Source organism: Chiloscyllium plagiosum, chromosome 18, assembly GCF_004010195.1.
Source record: "Chiloscyllium plagiosum isolate BGI_BamShark_2017 chromosome 18, ASM401019v2, whole genome shotgun sequence".
Lineage (NCBI taxonomy): Eukaryota > Metazoa > Chordata > Chondrichthyes > Orectolobiformes > Hemiscylliidae > Chiloscyllium > Chiloscyllium plagiosum.
Window position 1 is genome coordinate 40,641,471 of NC_057727.1, and position 19,416 is coordinate 40,660,886.

General features: G+C 38.4%; 1 long non-coding RNA gene across 1 annotated transcript in view; it reads right to left on the reverse strand.

Moving 5' to 3' along the window:
- Positions 1-19,416, reverse strand: part of LOC122559067 — a 43,246-nt gene that overhangs the window by 13,288 nt on the left and 10,542 nt on the right. Inside the window, exon 2 of the long non-coding RNA XR_006314326.1 lies at positions 18,348-18,456. This is a non-coding gene — a long non-coding RNA (uncharacterized LOC122559067). The remainder of the gene's footprint in view (positions 1-18,347; positions 18,457-19,416) is intronic.

The window sequence follows — 19,416 nt, forward strand, 5'->3', positions numbered from 1 at the left end:
CTTCTCACAGTTTTCCTGCACTGGACTGTACTGCTGAGATCATTTCATTCCTTCTTGTTTCCATTTTTCTAACAATTTGAGATCACAGTTCATTTTACAGAGATATGAACTCTTAATTTCTCTTTAAGTTAGTGACAGTCCTAGTTTTTGAGACCAGAGTTACTGCACGCAGTAAAACTTTCAACAAGCCATCGACACAGTCAAGTGATCACAATTTGTACCAGATGAGGAAAAGACATTGATTGTTTGATAAGTCAACTCTTATCAGCTGAGACATTGCCATTGAGAAAGCAGCAGTGAATGGCAGATTCTTTAAACTCTTGGGTAATTGAAAAAGAAATAGTTTGGTTTGTGGAGAACATTACCCTGAGCAAGAATGCACATTAATTCTAACAAGTGTAAAGGAACCATGGTACAAGATGAATTGAACTTTAACTGGTTAAAGTTAAAAATCACACAACACCAGGTTAAGGTCCAACAGGTTTAACTGGAAGCATGAGCTTTCGGAGCGACGCTCCTTCATCTGGTGGTTGTGAGACACAGAATTTATAGCAAGTTTACAGTGTGATGTAACTGAAATTATACATTGAAAAATACCTTGATTGTTTATTCAGTCTCTCATTTATTAGAATGACCATGTTAGTTTCACTTCTTTCATATGTAAATCACAAAACTTGTTTTAAAAGTTACATTCTCAGGTTAACTTTAACAATTAGTGTCAGTCCAGATAATGTGTTGAAGGTGTTCGTCCCCTGTGTGTTGTTGTCTGTGCCGTAATGTTTAGACTGATTCTAATCTAAAAAATGAGTTAACAGAGTCTTACATGGACTCATGCAGTTTTTGAGCAAAGTACAATGTAACTCTGCAAGTACAAATTCACCCCACAAACGTATATGTGTATGTGTGCATGTGGGTTTGTGTGTGTCTGGGTGGGGGGTTGTGAGTGTCTGTGTGAGAGAGTGTATATCTAGTGTGTGTGTGAGTGTAAAGGGGTCTACGTCTGTGAGAGGGTGCATGTGTGAATGTGTCTCTGTCGGAGTGTGTATGAATGTCTGTATAGGAGTGCCTGTCTGTGTGTGTGTGTACATAGGAGTGCCTGTGTGTGTGCGTATAGTGCAATGGTGGTCACCTTTAGTGTGGCATGAAACCAAGGTCCCAGTTGAGGCCTTCCCTATGGGTACCGAACTTAGCTATCAACCTCTGCTCGGCCTCCTTTCGCTGCTGCCTGTCCCAAAGTCCACCTTGGAGGATGGTCACCGAAAGGTCCGAGGTTGAATGTCCTGGACCACTGAAGTGTTCCCAACTGGGAGGGAACACTCCTGTCTGTTGATTGTTGTGCGGTGTCCATTCATCTGTTGCCGTAGCCTCTGCTCGGTTTCCCCAATGTACCATGCCTCAAGGCATCCTTGCGTATGAGATAGACAACGTTGGCTGAGTCGCATGAGTACCTGTCACATACATGGTGGGAGGTGTCCCCATGTGTAATGGTGGTATCCATGTCCACACTCTGACACGTCTTGCAGCGCCTACAGTGACAGGGTTCTATGAAGTTGTCCTGAAAGCCGGGCAGTTTGCTACAAACAATGATCTGCTGGAGGTTTGGTGATTGTTTAAAGATGAGCAGTGGAAGTGTGGGGAAGGTCTTGGTGAGGTGCTCATCCTCATTGATAATGTGTTACAGGTTGCGAAGAACATGGTATTGTTTTTCGGCTCCTGGGAAGTACTGGACAACGAAGGGTACCCTGTCGGTTGCAGTACATGTCTGTCTCCTGAGGAGGTCATTACGGTTCCTTGCTGTGGCACATCGGAACTGGCGGTCGATGTAATGAGCATTGTACCCCATTCTTATGAGGGCATCCCTGAGTACTTCCAGGTGTCCATCACGTTCCTCCTCATCTGAACAGATCTGGTGTACGCGTAGGGCTTGTCCATAGGGGGTGGCTGTTTTAATATGTTTTGGGTGGAAGCTGGAGAAGTGTAGCATTGTGAGATTGTCTGTGGGTTTGTGGTAGAGTGTGGTACTGAGGTGTCCATCCTTGATGGAGATGCATGTGTCCAAGAATGAGACAGATAGTAGAGAGTAGTCCATGGTGAGTCTGATGGTGTGATGAAACTTGTTGATATCAATGTGTAGTTTTATCAGTGACTCCTTGCCAAGTGGTTAATGCAGATATTAGCATAGTAAAGATTGTTCAGCAAGTGTTGCCAAATTTGTGAAAATTACATCCAACAGTAGACTTTTTTTTGCATGCATGGGCTGGTTCAGTACTATCTGTACTTTGCCTATTCCAAACAACTGAAAGATCCTGCTATTGAGTGATCCATCGATCAGTTGGGACATAAGCCTGTGTACCTAGTGTCAATTTGACATTGAAATTCATACACAATATGGCTTGATTGTGGAGTAGACAGAATGTGTTTTAAATTAACAGTAGCATCTTGTTCTCTTTCCAGGAACATTTATGGTGTCATGGGCACTTTGTTGTTCCATTTGCAAGTTTCTCCTTTTAGTATTGTTCAAGACCTACACAGTCAAACAACAATATTTCCTCTTTTACAGTCAGGTATCTTGCTGGGAAAACTGTCAGGACCTAATTCCACAGTCTGTTTTGAAGTCTTATTCAGTTGAAATCCCACAATGGGGTAGGGGACTCCAGAACATGAAGGTATAGGTTTAGGGTGAGATAGGAAAGAATTTAAAAGGGATCTAATGAGGAACCTTTTCATGCAGAGGGTGGTACATGTATGGAATGAGCTGTCAGAGGAAGTGGTGGAAGCTAGTACAATTGTAACATTTAAAAGGCACCTGGATGGGTATATGAATAGGAAAGGTTTAGAGGGATAGGGGCCGAGTGCTGGCAAATGGGACTAGCTTAGGTTAAGATACTTGTTGGCTTGGACAGGTTGGATCGAAGAGTCGTTTCCGTGCTGTACTTTTCCATGACTCTATAAATACAAAAAGATGGTTTATACATGACAAAATGTAGCTGCTTCCACAGTGGCTTGTTCCTATTTCCCTCAGGACCAATAGGATTCCGAGTGACTCCTTATGATTACAATATTTTCAATGTGGCTTGTTACGATTAAGTAGGAATGATGGTGGATCAAGAATGTCAGAAAGCATTAAGCATTATAACAAATCAATTAGAAACATGTTTCGCAGACGATAGCTTTCATACTTGTTTTCTTTCTGGAATTACTGATATGCACAATGAACCATATGTTTTCCTTTAATTAAGCTTCTCGTGACATATTTTTCCATTGCCTCCAGTGTGAATAAATCTGTTTGAGAATTCTGTAACTAGGAAGCAGTCGTCAATAAAACAAATGATCATTTTCATGTAAAGTTTTCATTGTGAATAACTTTACTTAATACTCAACTTATTGACTTATCGATTTTGAACATGACAACTTCCTACTATGTATTACAATGTGAAAGATAAAACATATTTTACTAGTTGCTGTGATTGAAGGTCAATATGATGTTGAATTATGATGCAATTTTATTTTTATTTTAATGTTAGAAAGCTCCTTTCTTTGATATAATGGAAAAACTAATTAATTTGAAGTAATCTATTAAAGTATTTCTCATTTAAACCATGTTGCCAGAGTAGGAAGATCTGAGCTATCGGGAGAGGCTGAACAGGCTGGGGCTATTTTCCCTGAAGCATCAGAGGCTGAGGGGTGACCTTACAGAGATTTACAAAATCATGAGGGGCATGGTTAGGGGAAATAGGCAAAGTCTTTTCCCTGGGGTGGGGGAGTCCAGAACCAGAGGGCATAGGTTTAGGGTGACGGGGAAAGATATAAATGAGACCTAAGAGGCAACTTTTTTCACGTAGAGGGTGGTACATGTATGGAATGAGCTGCCAGAGGAAGTGGTGGAGGCTAGTACAAATGCAACATTTAAAAGGCATCTGGATGGGTACATGTTTAGGAAGGGTTTGGAGGGATATGGGCCGGGTGCTGGCAGGTGGGACTTAGATTGGGTTGGGATATCTCGTCGACATGGACAAGTTGGACCGAAGGGTCTGTTTCCGTGCTGTACATCTCTATGACTCTATGACTATGACTGTCAGGATTGGCTAAAAAGGTCACTGGGATAGAAATTGAATTTCAGCTGTAGTGCAAATTTGGCAGTATGGATTGACCTGAGGTAACATGCAGATAATGTAAATGAATATCAGTTGCTGCATAAATGAGTCAACACCAACTGCTTAGTTCAAGTTACATCTCTACCTAATTTTAACAGGCTGTTCAACAGAGTAGGGTTTGTAACTCTAAAGAACCCAATCACTCCTGCTCCAATCCTGCATCTCCCTCTATCATAATCTCCCAGAACCATTTTGACCGCCAATGCAGTGCCCTTGGCTCCAATCCCTGAATCCAGATGTATTCCCAACTCCCAAGTACCAAGTTCTGTCTCCCAATCACTATATGCCACCCCATTATCTCTAACCTTCTTCACTCTGGCAAAGTGAATGGAAGACCCAACCGTGATGATAGGCTTCTGGTTATTTGCTGTCCAATGGCCACACAGACTGAACAGCCTGAAGGTTCATGAAGATAAAGGCTTCCTGCACTATCTGAGCATGCAGAGGCTAACCTGTGCCCAATATCACATGTATATTAGTGACTGAGTGCTCCCTCAGCTGTAATGCCTTCTATGAGATAACCTAATATCATAACTGGATGCCACCTCCATGAATCTGGTCTGCCACTGAGCCAGAGTGCAACCTAAGTATCTCTCCAAAATATATATTTTCTAATTAGCCTGTTCCTAGATGTTAATATGTATCTCTGGAACAGGTACAACTTGAATGCAGCCTTCTGGTATAGAGGTAGGGAGACTACCAGATTCCTGAAGAAGGGCTTATGCCCGAAACGTCAATTCTCCTGCTCCTCGGATGCTGTCTGGCCTGCTGTGTTTTTCTAGCACCACATTTTTCAACTCTGGTCTCCAGCATCTGCAGTCCTCACTTTCTCCTAGACTACCACTCAGTCACTGCCTATTCCAAAGCATTAAACTGGCCTTTAACGAACTGACAATGAGTTTATTAATAGGATTAACTGACCACATTCCCAAATTGGGTGAAATGCTGGAGTATGCCCTTCCAAATCCTGAGGAAAACTGGCAGCTGCAGAAACAATGACATTAAACCAGAATGCCAATTGGTAACTGTATATTAGTGCCTGCCCAATACTGATTTCCACCCTCAACAGCACCACTTCCAAACTTTGGCTGGTGAATGGCATATAAGATTTGTGTTACATGAATCCCAGGAATTGACCGACGAGAGAGAATCTAACTAGCTTCACTTGGTATTCAATGACTGGATGTAACACAGAAAAAAAATTACATTTATACTAGTAACCTCATAACCACTTTGCTGTTCTTTGTGTTTGCTTGTAGCTAATATGATTACTTTTGTAACAGCATTCATTTAGAAAGTTAGGTTCCAAATTTGAAGTCAAAACTTGAAAAAATATTTTTCAAACATATTTTTCATCTAGAATGAAGTTTCAGAAATATTTAAAACTCTCAAAAGGCTGAAGAAAAAAAAGAGTGGAGTGCCAGATCTACTGCCACCTTCTCTGACAGCAGTTAAAGATAATAGCCTTGTGATTTACTGTCTCGCAATAAATACTGTCCATGCTTGAGGAAGCAGTGGCAGGTTTGAGGATAGGGAAATGAGGAGGGCTGCTGACAATGTCAGTTGACCCTATTTGAATATCCTAATTAACAGTACTGTTTCCATTGGGAATGCAGGCTGCCCAAATCAAATCATGCTGAGAAACTGGAAAAGGGAGTCTTCTGCACTAATTCACTGGATTATTTTTCTGTTTTTCATCTGCTTTCTGCTTAATATGAGCAAATAAGGGGCAAGGATTTAGAGATTTTGCAAGAGTATCACAACCGTTTTGATTCTGTCCTTACTTAATAACCACAAATATATATTTTGAGCAATTAAGTATTGAAACCATGACTGCCCTTTGCCCCTCTCTGCCCTGGTTGTCACCTCAGGATCAGATAATTCAACATAAAACCATGGACCATAGTTTTTCTAGACTGTATGCTTAATCTCACACTGGGAAGTGAATGAACATCTTGAACACAATAAAAATTATGTAAATCAGAATCTTTAATAGACTCTAATACATAGCAACTGTCATACAATATTTTCTATTCAGTACTTTTTCAAGTTCAGGATGGAATGCACTTTTAATTTGGAAGAGCAACATGTTTCTTACCACTTGTTACCTACCTATTTTGTTTTCTCAGCCAAGATGTTATTATCACTATCTGCACAGCCATTTTTGAATGAAAATGTGCATTTTTTCATCTAAGTTTTGTTGCTAAATATATTTACCTTCATGAAGTACTAGCCTTGTAAAGTACTAGTAACGTGGATTTTTCTATTGTGTCTCTTATCTTTTTGTTATGTTCTTGAAACAAGCTCAGGCTGGGAAGGTGTAATTTTCTCTCTGTTTGTCAATTATAACAGTCTTGTATGAAATTAATTCAATCAGCCTCAGCAATGTTTCCAAAAAATGATCAGCCAAAAGCACAGAACTGGCTCCAATCATTTATAAATTGATCAAATGATGAGTGCTGTGAAAGGTAGAAAATAACAATGTGATATAGTGTGGATCTTCTAATGGTTGGGACTTGTTTGAACAGAGCTAATGACATTTTACTCTGTTATGTAACAAGATGCTCTGATCATTTCCTACACTCGATAACTGAAGCCTGAAGAAGTTACATTTCCAAATGAATATCATCAACCGACTCAATTCTACTAGGTACCAATAAGTTACAAAGCAAAACTGTTATCAAAGAAAGATCTGCTTGAGAAACTGAATCTTTTTGCACTTATTAAGCGTATTTATTTTCAGAATATTTTGATGATTCTTTTAATTTAGTACCAGCCATTGTCAAATTCAAAATAGTTTCATCATTAGTAAACACAAAATGTGGAGCAATAAAAATTGGACCAACCTACACTGCACAGCACAACTTTCACAGCACCAATATATTTTACAACCACAAGGACTGAGAAATAGGTAAAGATTAGAAAAGACTTACTTGTGGACAAATGCAGAAAACAGTTGGGTGACCTGGTCCAATTACCGAAGAGCCATCCACTCCAGACAGGTAGATCGAATAACGTAGACTAGAATGGCAGTTCTATTACTCACAACAGTCACTTCTCATAGCTCCTTCTGCCAGACATCTGTCACACCAGAGCTCTGTAATTATCTTACCCTGCACCACAAGTAAGAAGTAATCAGTGACTACACATGTGTCACAATTTGAGGCTGGTGTGACAGAAAGCCAAGGATCAAGACATAGACTGCAATCAGGATATGGGATGTCTACAGATTAGGTATCTATTCTTTATGTACAACCATGAAAATGTATTTCTAATATCAATGTGATGCTAAGTATAATTTATTGAGCATTGGTTGATAAAGGAGCGACTATAATGCAAGACAGAGTAAAGAAATTTTTTTTTTGTGCTCTGAACAAGAGTTTTATCTGAAATATCAATTCATTCTTCCTTTTCAGATACCAGTTGACTAGCATATGCAAGAATTTTTATTTTGGTTTTAGATTTCTTGCATGTATTTTTTCATATTATCTCTAATTGGTGGTCTGAATAGGTATCTTAGCACAGTGACTTTGAAAGTGAAACACCACGATCTCATTCTATTTGGAAATTTCAAATAACTTACACTGCACTTGTCAATTATTGCAACATCTGAAAGTGCAAGTGAGCAATAATTCAAGATGTTCACTGTCTCACGATTTTACTTCCGTTAACAATTTGTTTACTCGATCACACTCTGAGTATGACACTGATGAGATTTATCTTGTTCCTCTTTCACCGACTAGCAAGAATGATTCTAATTATTAGTGATATTCTAATCTCTTTAGCTTTTCGTAAAGTCTGCTTTAAGATGATGTTTTGTTTTCGGATAAAACAGTTGAAAAATTTCAACATATTTCACATTTTTGAGGATTAGATTCCAAAAATTACATTTTTATTCAACTTAAATCTACAATGAAAATTGACCAGGCAATCTGAAGCCATGATCAGAACCCCGTTCATGCAGTTAGCAAGGTGGCCAGAGCATGAGACCAAATAACACAAATAGTGCATGTTCATACTTTGTTCCAGCTATGTTAAGGAAAGCTGCCTCAATATATTCTGTAAATAATATGACTATGGGCTGCATATTTCATGTCCTCGTCAGTTGTGTCTTCAGTGGGAATGGGACATATGATAAGTTGGGTGGCTAGTCTACAATATTCCCACTATAACACAAACGCTGGCTTGGCATGGAATCAGCAGCCTGCCCGCCAATTGTAAATAAATATTATGATGCCCAAACTCTAAACTAGTTGGCATGGACAGGTAGGAATGGGCATTCTTTTTTAGTGTTTAAAATAGCAGGAAGGAGGGAGTCCGATCTTTTTAAGGGAAACTCTAAGAAGATAGTAGCCCTCTTTCTTTCTACTTACCTATACTTTAAAACACAACTTCCTGCCCAAGCCCCCTGACTTACCTCATTTCAGAATCTATCCTTTGTGGGTCTACCTGTTTCCCTGGCAGCACCCACTGTGAAGGTCCAATGTCGCCACGGAGGGGTGGAATTCTCACTACCCATTGCCTACCCATAGTGTATTACAGCTGTCATTGGCACCTTCCAGGCTTGTCAGCTTGCTGACTTTTCTTTTCAGGAGATGAGCTGTCCACATTCCAGTAATTTTCTTATTTTTGTAATTAAAGTATATAAAGAAACCTAACGTAACCTTTAAAAATGGACAAAAATAAACCTACAAAATGGCTTCTTGAAGTCATTATATCCTTGTGGCTTGAGCTAGTACTGGGGCTTGACTGAATGTATCACATGAAGAAATCTGAAGAGACCTTTTGATAATTCAGTGCATGTTTTCAAATGTAAAGAGAAATGCACTGACAACGGATCCCCTATAGGCAAGAAACTGGAGGCTCACTCAAACTGATATCCAGAACCATCCAAATTGATGGATGTGACAGTTAAAAGTTAATTCCTTTGATTAAAAGAAAATAAGTAGGACTGTTCTCCTGGCTTGACAAACTGAGCATCTAATATGGAAACATGATGTGCCAGTTTTATAATAGCAGCTCCCTCAAGATTCTTTACATAATACTTTAAAACAGAATTCCCTGAGAAGGCCTCTGAGAGACAAAATCCTCAGACAGAAAGTTCTCCTCACAAAACAGAAAGACTTCCAGAAATAAAATGCAGTTCTGTTTAAGAATTACACAAAGTCTATAAGTTCTGTAGCAGCAGAACTAGCAAGAAACAAGAAACTTGCCCCCTCTTACTCTCAACATCAACTCACTACACAAAAACAGTGGCTATAAGAACAGTCAGAACCAGGAATACTGCAGTGAGTACCTCACCTTCAAACTCCCCAAAGCCTCTCCATTTTCTATATGGCACAAGTCAGGAGTGTGATGGGGCATGTTCCAGTTGCATGGATAAGTGCAGCTCCAACCACAGTCAAGAAGCTTGATACCAACCAGAACAAAACATTCCGCTTGATTGGCATCACATTCATAAGTAGGTAAAAACAATGACTGCAGATGCTGGAAACCAGATTCTGGATTAGTGGTGCTGGAAGAGCACAGCAGTTCAGGCAGCATCTGAGCATCCGAGTCGGATGCTGCCTGAACTGCTGTGCTCTTCCAGCACCACTAATCCAGAATCACATTCATAAGTGTCCACATTCCCCACCACCAGTCAGTAGTAGCAATGTGCACTGCAGAAATTTGCCCTGTACACAAAATGTCCTGGCAGCAGCATTAGTATGATTAACAACATTCATTCTAATGCAACAAAGTATAGCACTGAGTGGAGAACTATAATTGGGTTAGAGATATGCTGTGGTGATGCAGTGCAATATGTTCATTGCCAACTCCATGGACTGAAGTGCAGGTGGTCAGTCAACAACACCAACTACTGGTTCCAGTGCTGTGCAGGTAATCCCTTAACAGTCTTTTACCAGAGTCGAAAAAGGTGGTGGTGGAAAAGCACAGCAGGTCAGGCAGCATCCGAGGAGTAGGAGAGTGAAAGTTTCAGGCATGGAATTGGCAAGGAACATATTTGTGGGCGGCACGGTGGCACAGTGGTTAGCACTGCTGCCTCACAGCGCCTGAGACCCGGGTTCAATTCCCACCTCAGGCGACCCACTGTGTGGAGTTTGCACGTTCTCCCCGTGTCTGCGTGGGTTTCCTCCGGGTGCTCCGGTTTCCTCCCACAGTCCAAAGATGTGCAGGTCAGGTGAATTGGCCATGCTAAATTGTCCGTAGTGTTAGGTAAGGGGTAAATGTAGGGGTATGGGTGGGTTGCGCTTCGGCGGGTCGGTGTGGACTTGTTGGGCCGAAGGGCCTGTTTCCACACTGTAATGTAATCTAATCTAATCTAATATTTCACTGCATCACCACCTCATTTCTCTAACCCAATTACAGTTCTCCACTTCAGTGCTATACTTTGTTGCATTAGAATGAATGATGCATCAGGAATGCAGTAGTTGGTCAATAGCCACTCCATATTGATGCTGGATAGGATAGACTGAGGCAGCTTGTTAAAGATTTTGATGTGAGAAAAAAAAATCAAAAACATTATAAGTAAATGCATATACCAAACTTTATATTGTAATAAATGTGTTCTGAACATTTCAGCAGAACAAAAATGTTGACATAGCCATTGCAAACCACAGGGCTGCTCTCTCATTAGAGGGAGAGGTGACTGGTGGTGGTTTAACCTGAGGATCACCATACCTCAGATTGGGTTAAAGAGGTTCAGAAGTGGAACCTTTTATTTTAATCTCAGCAAGTACATGAATAGAACCTGCGTTAGTGTCATTCTGCATCACAATCCAGTTGTCCAGCCAACTGAATTAACCAACCCCGAATTGTGCAGGTTGTATACAATGATGACATTGGTGGTACTGACTTCTTGTTCCAGTGTGTTGGCATAAGGTACTGTGATAGGTAAATTGATTGCTCCATTCACTGACAAAAACAGTGCACTTCAAAATTAATTAACTGACTGAAAACATTTTGAGATGATTCATCCATGTGAGAGATGGTATTTAAATATATGTTCCTTTTTACTTTCCTCTGCAGAATTTAATTTGGTTAAAATTTGCTCACTGTGCTTCAACTGCATCCCCTATCTAACCACCTTTTATTTTTCCCATAGAGGCTTTGTTATGGAAAGCCCTTCATCAGTTTTAAATATAATTTCCCTCATGTCTGACAATTCTTGACAATTAACCATTTCTTTGTCAAAAACAATTTCTCTTCAATTATCAGACAAGCCAATGTTTTATGCATTCAGCAATTAGGATAGAAGATTGCCGAAATGACATTTGTTTAATTTGTTCAAGAAATCATGCAAACGTTGAATCTATCTAGCGAATAATGTCAAATTAGACATTTCAGACAAGGTATAATTCATTGCTTCATTGTATTCATTGAGAAATTGAACAAACCAACTCTGAATTTAACATGATCCTTTTCTAATGAACTCAATGAAACCATCTGCTATTTAGATCACAGATACCATTTCATTGTCATTGTTAAACAAGCCAGGTATTTAGACTATATTATACAACCTACAGGTATGATCTTATGGAGAATTTTTCTTATGTATTCACTACTACAAGAATGAAACAGGAAAGTAACTAATTTTTGTAATGGCACAAAATGGGCAATCTTGGATGGGAAATGAAAATTCAATTATTTCTTAAGTTACCAAGTCACAGAGAGTCTTTAAGACAGAGACAGATAGGTTCCTGATTAGTAAAGGGATCAAAGATTTCGGGAAGTAAGCAGGAGAACAGGGTTAAGAAACCTATCAGATGATCAACTGGCAGAGCAGACTTGATGGGCTGAATGGCCCAATTCCACTCCTATAACTTAAGGCCTTATGAGTCATGATCAAACTATTATTTTAACACCTACAAAAATTAAAATTAACCCCAAAGATTCAAGCTCAATTCTAGTGGAAAGTATATTACAAGCATGAATAATATCTTAGCCATGAAACAAGTCGATTTAGATGAAATACATAATGAACAGTGAATTGTTTAAGGGAGTAAGAAGAGAACAATTATACAAATTCTGTGCTTTGTAGGTTCTCCCAACATTAAAACACGCTAAGAGCCTGTATTATTTTACAATACCTTTTTATCATGTCAGTTTTGTGCACAAGAACAGCACTAAAGTTGTAATACATTCATCAGTCATATCTGCAATCACCTCTGCATATTTTATGTGAATTATTATTTCAGTTTACAATACAAATTATAATAGCTACTTCCAGGAAGTACTGACAGAGTAAAGTGCCTATCTGACAAAAAGGTAGAAGCCTGATGCAATGTTGGCATTCTGGAAATGATTGTAGTGTTCATAAAATGACCTTATAAATCATCATTATTATACTACAATGCGTATGTGACATTCAGAACAATTCCCATAAACTTTGAGTCTCGCATTCTCTGGTTAAAATATATATCTAGTGGTATCTTAGTGATAAAATTACCGTGCTTGCAGTTTTACATTTCACATATAATTCTATAAATTCAAGTACATTGTAAGAATGCAACTCTGCATTTCAAAACTATTAAATACCAAGGCTTAAGAAAAGCTATTATTTATAAAACTCTGGAGATCAGATAAATGTAGCTTCATCTATTTCCACATGTCCTTTGGTATTAAAGTCAAGGAGATCTCCAAATAGGTTTACTTGCACACTGTGTGATTTACAGATGATTGTTCATTGCATTACTGCTGTTCTGCTTTCCTAATGCATGCAGAAGCAATACATATCTTGTTCTGGACATTTCTCGCAGAAAACACTACAATTGACTTGACTATACATGTATTTCCCTAGAGATCTTCAACTGCGACATGACATAAAACTTAAAACCTGTTTTCCAGCTGGAATAGAAGGTGAAAAATAACATTATTTTCTTTCCATGTCTGACAGACACCAGCACTGTGTGCAACAAAGATCCCAAGTTGAAATCAAATGTCAAGGTTACCTTGGATTTGAAGAAAATTCAAGGGGTGATATGGTGGCTCGGTGGTTAGCACTGCTGTGAAACAGCGTCAGGGACCTGGGTTTGATCCCGGCCTCGGGTGACTGTCTGTGGAGTTTGCACATTATCCCTGTGTCTGTGCGGGTTTTCTCCAGGTTCTCTGGTTTCCTCCCACAGTACAGGGATGTGCAAGTTAGGTCAATTAGTCAGAGGCAAATAATGGATCTGGGTGGGTCACTCTTTGGAGGGTTAGTGTGGACTTGTTGGGCTGAAGGGCCTGCATCCACACTGTCAGGATTCTAATTCTCATCCACTTGAAGGCACGCTATGCCCATTGCCCAGAAAGTTGTTTAACAAATGATTCAAGTTAGTTTAATGATTTTCAGGAAGAGTTGGACATCTATTAGAGCTTTAATGTTCTTAAGAAAATAAATTACATCAAAATGAACAGGTTCATTAATGGGAGTAATTGGCTTTAAAGAAATCAGAACTCAGATAGAATTTTCTATCTGGGACTGTCCAGATATTACACAATGATGGGATAAATATCAATTTTAGAATACAAAGAAATAGAAATATTGAAGAACCTTTTGTGAGATTGAAAGTTTGAACCTTCTATCAATTGTGTCATACATCAAAAATCATGTTTATTACGTCTAACACTTTTTATTTGTCCTTTTTCAGTTCAGACAGATCGCCTCTCCACTGCCTGTGAAAGTAAGTCAGCCAAAGACAATAATATGGACTACAAAAAGCCTATGTAAATTATAAAAAATGACTTAAGATTTTTCGGATGCATAAGAACAAATTGAAGTGGGGGGTTGAGGCTAAGTTTCATGACTTCCTTCTACAACAGGCCAGAAGAGAAACCAGACTAAGGAATGGAGTATAAAATTATGCAAGTCAGACCACAGCTGGAATATAGGGCCCCTTATTTCAGGACTGCTACACTGGCATTAAAGGCAAACCAGAGAATGATCACTCAGCTGATACCAGGATGGACTACTGGTGAAGAGGTTGTACTCTTTGGAATTTAGACGAATGACAGGCAACCCTACTGAAATATACAAGATTCTTACAGGACTTGACAGGGTAGAGGTGGGACAGTCTAGGACCAGAGGGACAATCTCAGAAGGAGTGGCACGATTAAAATACAGATGAGGAGGAATTCCTTTTCTCTTAGGGTTGTGAATCTGTGGAATTCTTTCATGCAGAGGCCTATTGGGGCTCGACCATTAAGTATATTCAAAGCTGACACAGATAAATCTTTATTCAGTAAGGCGATCAAGGGTTATAGGTAAAAGGTAGGAAAGTGAAGATAAGGATTATCAAATCAGCCATGATGTCATTGAATGGCAGAGCAGATTTGTTGGGCTAAATGACCTACTCTTGCTCTTGCATCTTATGGTTTTAAGACAGAATTCATTACCCCATACAAACTCTGCAAATGGAGTGAAACTATCAGATGATGCAGGGAGGATTGTGGCTTACCACACATTTTGACCCATCCTACCTCGAGACATTGTAGCCTCCAGGATCCCAGATCACAGAGCTCTATTTCATTGAACTCAAACCAATGCTTACTTGACTGACTGCATACCATCTGTAGTAAGCCAGCTCACCCTTAGCTCTGATATAACACAACACGATCATCATAAGTGAATGGATAACAAAGTTTCAGGACAGAACAATTGATGCAGAGTTGTATATGCATTCCCTTTCTTTCAGCTTACTCCTGCAACTTACTACAAAACCTCTCAACTGAGGGGATACCTTAACTTGCCCTTCATTCTATCCTTCACCTTAATCAGACTCCAACCACTGCTCCAGGTATAATGTATAATAAAAGCCTTCTTTCCATATTCATAACATGGCCCTGAAAATTAATATGTCTCCCTAGTGGAAAGAGATCTGGAGTAGCATAGGGTCCTTAATATATTTGTTGCAAATAATCTATTATGTAAAAAATAGTGAATTATACTTCTTAAAAATTACACCATGACTTAGGAAAACATGAACATTTTTCATCAACTTCATAATAATAATAAAGGAAAGAAGTCCTGTAAAGATATGATGGTGAATAATAAACAATGAGTTGAATATTTTTAAAATTTTATAATTTCTGCGCTGCCTGAATTGAAATCACATTACCCTAATTGTATATCTTAATAATCATTATAGGTTAATAATATATTCCTAAACATGCCACTTTATAATATTTTACAATTACATTACTAAATAAAACCATTGCCAAATAATTGAAATCACAAAATAAACATAAAAAAATCAATAGATAGAAGAATCTTTGCTGAATATAGTACATTTTCTGATATTTATTCAATATCTTCATGAGATATTTAGTACAAAAGTTAAAATAAAAACATTTTGAATTGTGTTTTTTCAAAAATGTCTTCATGCATTTGTATCACAAAGCAGTAAATGTATTTTTGTCAATTCCATGGGTATCATTGCTGTAAAAGTATATTATTTCAAAAGTTACCAATTACTGTAAAACTGAACTAGTATGAGATGGAGTATTAAACTATTTTGGGAGTAATGTTATTAGAGGCTATTTAAGATCAACCACTTCTGTTATTTTGCTTTGAAGTTAACACAATTACCAAATGATATTTCCCTTGCATTTTCTATAAGAAGGATTTTATTAAATTGGAGATGCTTCAGAAAAGATTTACCAGGATACTGTGGGGACTGGAGGGCTGACTTTTAAACAGAGGTTGGACAGGCTGGGAATTTTCTCACTGGTGTGTAAGAGGTTGAGGGATGACCTTATAGAAATTTACAAAATCATTAGGGGCGTAGATAAGGTGAATAGCAAGGATAGGGGAGATCAAAACTAGGGGGCATATTTTTAAACTGAGATGAGAAAGATTTAAAAGAGACCTGAGGAGCAACTTTTTCACACAGAGGGCGTTTTTTTTGTCTTTTATTCATTTGTGAGATGTAAACATCACAGGCTGGGCCAGCCTTTATTGCTCATCCCTAATTGCCCAGACGGCAGTTAAAAGTTAACCACATTGCTGTGGGTCGAGAGTCACATGCAGGCCAGGCCAGGTAAGGATGGTGGTTTCCTTCCCAAAGGACATTAATGAACCTGATGTATTTTTTCGACAATCAACAATTAACTCATGGTCATCAGTAGACTCTTAATTCCAGATTTTTACTGCATTCACATTCCACCATCTGCGGTGGCAGGATTCAAACCTGGGGGTCCCCAGAATATTATGTGGGTCTCTGTATTAATAATCCAGTGATAATACCACTAGGCCACTGTCTCACCTAATATGGAATGAACTGCCAGAAGAAGTGGTAGATGCAGATTTCAACATTTGAAAGACATTTGGATAGGTACATGAATAGGAAAGGTAGAAAGGATATGGGCCAAGTGCAGGCAAGTGGGACTAGTTTAGTTTGGGAAAGTTGGTCAGCGTGGAAAAGTTAGACCAAAGGGTCTGTTTCCATGCTGTATGACTCTATGACTATACAATGATGTTCAGGTAGGTGTCTCGCAAAACAGTTCCAAGTCTGTGTCATCAATGAGAGTGTTAGAGGTAGAAAAATTCTAGCTAAATTTCATTTTTAATATAACATTTAAATAGCTTCCAAATAGCTCGCATTGCTTCCAAATTTCTTTCAGAATTTCTTCAGTCTTTGAGATAAACTCATGATCTTATAATGCATGTTGTCCATTACAAATGTATAACCCATTGTTTTACAATAGCACAAAACTCATTCCCCCATAAAACATAGTTTATCCATTGCACTACAGAAGAGGTCAAACTCTTATTACGCTCCCATAGATATCATTCTGTCCATTGCACAATCATATAATTCATTGTTTTACATTATCACAAACCTCACTGTATGCCACTGCTAACTCAGTTAATCCATTGTAATTCATTGGAATTCACTCTCTGATTAACTGATTTGGTCATGTACACTACCAAACATTCATGCTTTTCATCCATACATACTTCAGATTTTGTTTAAAAATTCATATGAACTATATTACCATTGTTCCTGCATAGAAAGCCACAATAATTGTGGTAAATTTGAAGCACAAAATACTCAGTCACTTTAAAATTGAAAGAATCTATTTTGATGTCAGAACCTGCAGAAGAAAAATACAGAAAATATAAAGCACAAAGGGAGACGATTTTGTCCATCCTGTCTGTGCTGGCCAGAAAAGAGCTAACCAGGATAATCTCATTTCTCTGGTCTTAGGCAATTACTCTGAAGGTAATGGTGTATTAATTAGATGTCTTTTTTTTAAATGCGGAAGAGTTTCTGCTTCTATCACCCTTTCAGGCAGAGTGCTCCAGACACTCACCATCTTATGTGTGACAACATTTCTCAATTACCTCCTAATCCTTCTGCAAATCGCTTTAAATCTACGCCTCTCTTTTTGGCCTGTTCATGGAAATATATCCTTCCTTTCCACTCATGTTGACCATTCATCTTTCATTCCACCCACTGAACTAAGTTTGAACATAACTTGCCTCTTGCCTTTGGATCCCTTGGTTCTTAGTGCCCAGTCTATCATGTGAGATTTAAATAAATCCTTGCTAAAAATCATTGGATAAACACAAAAGAAAAATGCAAACATATCCTTAATATTATTTTGGGAATGATCAGGATGGAGCTCTTTCTTTGGAGAAGTGGGAACCCTGCAATATTGTAAGTTAGGTGGCAATAAATCATGTGGAACAGTGGATATAAAATAATAATGCACCTTGAGCAAGATGGATAAGTACCACATTTTCCTTAAGAAGGTGATTACTATATAAATTCAACTGCAGCAAAGTCATTTATTGTATCTCTACATTTTGGATTTGTGTATAAATACTGTTAGTTTTAATTGTAAAACATAAAATATTCATTTTTACTATGTTACATGTGTACACATTCCATTGCAGATGCTATGGAATGAACAGCAAAGGAGAAGCTAGTGAATTACTCCAGCTGCATTTGGGGCATTTTCCCAGAAGACCATACTTGCTACCTTGCCGTATTTGCCACCTCCATCAATATGTGGTACTGGATTTGGGTTGTTTGAGGTAATTTGCTGACACCGAATCTCCTTTGATTAGGCCTATCTAGTGACCAGTCATGAAGGATACACCAGTATAGAGAATCTACAAAGGGGCATTGTTCTTATCTACCAAGAAGGATTATTGCATGATTGAAATAAGTACAACAATATTTGACCAGGCACAATTTCTAGTACCTTAGGAGGTTGATATATCTGCTCCTTCTGAAAGCTAGAGTAGAATTTCTCGTCTCCAATGTGTGACATCGCTAAATGAGTGGAATTGATGTACCATGAACATCAACCTCTTCAGAACCATTACATGTTCATCAGTGGTGACAATGGGAAAAAAAATCATATAAGAAAATATATTTTTCATACTAATTCACAGTTTAAAGTTTGCATCTTCTATTAACAGCAGTAGAATTAAAAAAAAATAAACCACTGACCATTCACAATAGAATCCACACTGATATTGATCAATTCTGATTTTGAAAATCTCAGTAAAATGAAGATCATAATGAAAAACTATCCTGAAGGTGCTCACTGCTTTTCCGATAATGGGAGTGAAGTGCATGGTGACAAGTATAAGGTTAGAGATATATTTTATATTTATAGAATCATCATAAATTGTGGAGTCTGCCAGAGTGGGACAGTGGCTGAAAGAATTGTGACAGAGAACCTCCAACCAATTCCTGACATTAAGGAAACTCTCCGAAATATAGCAGGGAAGAGGGAAGGATATGGAAGGTCTAATCATAGAGTCATGATTTGGAGATGTCGGTGTTGGACTGGGGTGTACAAAGTTAAAAATCACACACCAGGTTACAGTCCAACAGGTTTAATTGGATGCACACTAGCTTTCGGAGCGACGCTCCTTCATCAGGTGATAGTGGAGGGCTCAATCCTAACACACAGAATTTATAACAAAAATTTACAGTATGATGTAACTGAAATTATACATTGAAAAATTGATTGTCTTTTAAGCCCTTCATCTGTTAGAATACATTGATAGTTTCACTTCTTTCATGTGTAAATCACAAAACCTTTTTTTTAAAAAGTTGCATTCTCGGGTTAGCTGTTAACAATGGTGATAGCTAGACAATATGTTGAAGGTGTTAGCCCCCTATGTTCTCTGTCTCTGCCATGTTTAGATTGATTCTTATCTAAAAAATGAGATAACTGAGTTTTACATGAATTCATGCAGTTTTTGAACAAAGTACAAAGTAACCCTGCAAGTACAAATTCACCCCACAAAATATATGTG